The sequence below is a fragment of the Crocodylus porosus genome, unplaced genomic scaffold, assembly GCF_001723895.1.
Source record: "Crocodylus porosus isolate Cpor-Errol unplaced genomic scaffold, CroPor_comp1, whole genome shotgun sequence".
Taxonomy (NCBI): Eukaryota; Metazoa; Chordata; order Crocodylia; family Crocodylidae; genus Crocodylus; species Crocodylus porosus.
The window spans coordinates 53514050-53518869 of NW_017728951.1; positions in this window are offsets into that span (position 1 = coordinate 53514050).

A 4820-nucleotide genomic window follows, 5' to 3' on the forward strand; every position below is an offset into this window, starting at 1 on the left:
CAGATGGGACCTTCCAGTCCTCCTAGGATGGAGTCTCTGATGACAAGGACCTGGCATTTCTTCCTGCTGGTGTTCACTCTCTGCCCATTCTTTACCACGTGGGGAGTGGCATTGTCCCCGCCAGAGGCAATTTCACCATCCTTTTCCATCACAGCTGCCAGGGCATTGAACCTGTCCCCCAGGTGAACCTGTGGAGCTTCCACCACTCTAGGCCTGGCAGCTCTGGATTTGGACACCTTCTGCCACTCCTGTGTTGGATGCATCTCCTGTGGAGGCTGTACAGTGGGTGACCGGGCCTGCAGAGAACAGAAATAGGCATCAATTTCATCCTCTGCATCCCTGATCCCCCTCAGCCTTCTCACCTCAGCCTGGAGCTCCCGCACCTGCTCCTTCAGGGCCCCAAGTCATGCACAGAAGGAGCAGGCAAGGGAACCACCAGGCACCACACCCCCCAGGACCCCACCGAGGTCCCCCCACAGACAGGGGGGCAAGGGGCCACTGACCCCGCCATGTGCTCCGTCTGGGTGGAGACCTCAAAAGAGCCCATGGCAGGCGGCTGCACCCGGGCAGGGCCCCTGGCAGCTGTACTCTGCATCTGCACCATGTCTACAGAGCTGCGCCTGCTGCTCTTGCTCACTGGAGGTGCTGCTCCGGGCAGCTACCTCGCGCTTGTCTTTTGCAAATGCTGGCGCAAATGCCAGCAAGGCCTTACAGAGCACGCCTGTTTGCGTGCACTGTTCGTGCATGGCTCGAGAGTGTGGCTCCCTGTTGGGCAAGCTAAAAGTGCTCCAGAGGGCCTCCCCTCCAGATCCACTTCAGCTGTGCTGTACTCTCTGCCCCACTTACCTTAGGGGGAAATCAGCTGTTGCTGCCCCTGCTGCTGTCTCCTCTGCAGCTGCTGCCTTCACTGCCGAGGTAAGGTGGGTACACGTGTGGCACACGTGCACCCTGCTCCCTCCGCTCCTGCTTCCCAACTGAGAAGAGTTTCAAACACCACTTTTTAAAGCCCACAGCTTGAAATTCCCACAGTTGTGTCCTCAGCCAATCAGGCCTTCCGGCTAAGCCAGAAGTGCTGGCTGGTGGTCCCGTCCCCTACTGACCCTCCCGCTGGGATCCCAGGGTGGTAAGGATTACCACCCCAAGGGGCTAGTTGGAGCTGCACCCCACTTGGGGGAAAAGGCCCCTGGAACTACTCTCCCACTTGGGGGAAAGCCACCCCCCCGGCTGTCTGCCTGCCCATGCACAGCTCAGGAACACGGCTCCCTGTCGGGTGAGCTAAAAGGGCTCCGGAGGGCTTCCCCTCTGGAACCACTTCATCTGCGCTGTACCTTCTACCCCACTTACCTTAGGGGGAAATCAGCTGTTGCTTCCCCCGCTACTGTGTCCTCTGCAGCTGCTGCCTTCGCCGCCAAGGTAAGGTGGGTACACGTGTAGCACACATGCACCCTGCTCCTTCCACTCCTGCTTCCCAACTGCTCTTGGTTAGATATTCTATGTTCATGATACTTGAAAGAGGTAAGCTGGGCAGAATCCTACAAAAAAAGCTCTTGATACAGTGTTAAGGTACAGCAGTTCAGCAAGTTTACAAACACAAATGGACTGCATTAAAGGAACTTCCTTTTTAGGTGTTTGCAACTACACTAAAAGCTGCACTGTCCAGCACCTTACAAGCCAGCATGCTCTACTAACCAGCATGCTGGCTTGTAAAATAAAGTGAAACCAGAAGTGCCCACCACAGAACTTCCAGTTTCTCCAAGCCCCCATGGCCAGGGGCAAAGCAGCCTGTGCTGCTGAGCCCCGATGGCTTGGGGGCATAACAGGCTCCACAGGGTTGTGTGGGGCCTGCCTCCCCATCCCATGGGGCCCATAGGGCCTGCAGGGCCCATGGGACAGGCAGCAATGTGGCAGGAGGATGGCAATGACACGGGAGGGGCAGAGGGATGCCCCAGAAGTCATGGCCAGGGCTGCTCAATTAACCAGCATATTTTGTTATCTGGCACCCCCCATTCCTGGGGATGCTGAATAACAGAGCTTTTACTGTATTGAATTTTCTTTATTATACATTAATATGGTCATATATTGCTATTTTAAAAATATTCCTGAAGAAAAATAATTCAGCCTAAAACAGTATAAGTATTTTCCTCATAACATTTAATAGAATCAGTCAATATATCCATCTTTGAGATCTGATGTTTAGGTTTACTGATGTTTAAGAATTATGATATTCTCTTTTTCATTCTCCCCCAAAATAGCTCAGTATTTTCCTGTAGCTCTTATGATGTTTCCTTGAAACTTCTTGCCTTTTACCTCTGCCACACACAAACTTTGTAAAACAGGAGTTCAAAGAGAGTTTTGATTCTCTCCAATAATATGTTTTGTAGTCTGGGCTCAAAAAAGTCAATAACAATAATCCTCCAAACCAAAATATGAGTCCTTATTACAGTCCATACTATACAAATAAACAGTAGGGGTCTTTGCCTAAGAAGATAATCATTGAGACAGGGAAACAAGACAATAGCTGCAATTAAGATGAATAGGAGTGTCATGTATAAACTATGGCAAAGAACAGCAACCCAGAGAAGATACCTGGCACTCTCACCAGTAAGCAGAATTTTAAACCCTTACTTTGGGGGCTCCGTTTATTTATTCCCAAACAAAGCCATCAAAAGATGAATTTCCCAATTGTGAAAGATATTTTAGAGCTTCTTAGCTATCCAAAAAGGAAACATGTTACATATTCTACAGGCATCTTCCGATTCAGCCAGTTTCCCTCTCCTTTTTTATCCCCAATGTTACTTTTTATGGCTGCACAAAAAAAAAGCAAATAGATGCCTATACCCTTTGTCACGCCACAAATGCCTTTGTGGCCATAACAGAAGGTAGTAATAATTTGTGCTGCTTTTTCACAAGGGACATCTATCTGCTTTATGTCAGGAGAGTGTGGGAAGGCCACAGATGCCCATACTCTCCAGCCACCCCAGGAAGGGTCTCTTGGGGTTTGAGTGGCTTAGTCCTCCAGGAATTCAAATCCTGGGAGCACCTGCCTGGTTTTCCCTGCTTACAGAGACACACTCTTTAGGCTGGGGGTGGCGTGGGGAGCATCTTTTTAAAAATGGAATGCATTGCCTGTTGTCCCTTATCATTACCAAATGGGACAGCTGGTGATGTGCATTTCACCCAGTGAGGCTGATCAACGGTGCAAGGAAATATCTGGCACAACCAATCTGCTTCATTTAGGGATGTTACCTGCCAGCTCCATATTCTTGGGGAACCCTGACACAGGACGCAGACTGTCTGACTCACAAAGAATCACGCCCCCCAACTTAAACAGAAGCTGATTAAGATGCAATGAGAGACACACCTAAAACCCTCCAGATAAGGGTGACAAAAGTGAAACAACTGCCCTAGGTCTCATTGGCATCTGAGATGGGAACAGATGACCATTCATTTACATGAGAGATGGAGAACAAAGAGCCTGAAGCAGAGACTGCAGTGAATTCTGGGATCAGCAAAGCAGGGGAACACTGCATGGTGGGGAAGCTGTGCTCCAAATGCTAATCAACCCACATACCCAGCTCAGCATTTATCAGACCAGTTCTAATCTGGATTTACAAAGGACTTTTCCTCCCCCCACCCCCCACCCACACACTTCTAAGCAAGAGTAAGTTTACTAGGCATCTCAGGCCGTACTTTCCCCGGTCCCACTATGGGAGGCCTATGTAAACTTAATTGGCTAAAACTTGGTTGCCAGGTTAAGGAATGCTGAGGCAATAGACTGAGTCAGAGGGGGTATGGGCAACATTTGAACAATGGTACAGGGTTCATCACAGCCTCCAGCCCGTTGGAGCCCTGACCACAAGTGTTGTCATACTTTTCCTGAGATGACTGGTGGAAGTCCTCTCCACAACAGGTTATGAACACTTCAATAATTGCCTCAAGTCTGTTAAAAGACTATAGCAGAATCTGGAAAAGTCATGCTAAGTTGAGGCTTGTTCACAGCAAGTAAAAATCCAAAACCCTGATGCTGCAATCTATTGTTTCTGAAGACACCAAGAGATATACCATCAAGTATATAATGTCAAGCTGGCTCCCAAGTAGGTGATTCCTGAGTATCAATCAAGTTTGTGAGACGTTCCACCCAGATAACCCCTTGTCAATAGAGAGGAAAATTTGATTTACACTATTGAGAATGCTTGAAAGAAGCTGAACTGGGGGTATAAAAATCTGTAAAAGCAGAAGCAGCAGTGTGTGCTGACACCACCTGCTTTCTTCTGGAGAGGCTGAAGGAGGCAGATTGTCTCCCTTCAAGGATCGTGCTGAGAACTTTGACCTGTCAGCTGTGCAACCAGAGTGCCTTGGACTGGTGAGATCCCAGCTCTCTCTCTCTTTTCTCTTCTCTCTCTCTAAGCATAGATTTCTGAACTTGAACTGTATTAGTTAAGCTTGAGCTAAGTTTCCCCAAATACTTAGTAAAACCAGGGTATACTGTGACTGTTTGTGTTTGTTTTTCCTTTGCATGTCTATTACTACCAGTGTCAATATATATTTCATCTATTTAGCAATACATAACTTTTATAGTCAAACTGGTGGTAATTGGGTAATTGGGCATATTTTTCCTTCTTTACTTCTCTTTCCCCACTTGCTCTGCAGCAACACCCCTCTTACCTAAGCTAAAGATCCCTGTGTAGCCAAAAATACTGTGGGGTCTTCTCATCAAGAGGCTAAAAGATTGGGACGTGCTGAGTTTGAAACACATAAGAGGATCAGCTTGTACAGGCTGATTGACCCAGTTTGGCTCAGACGTGCCCTAATGAACTGAA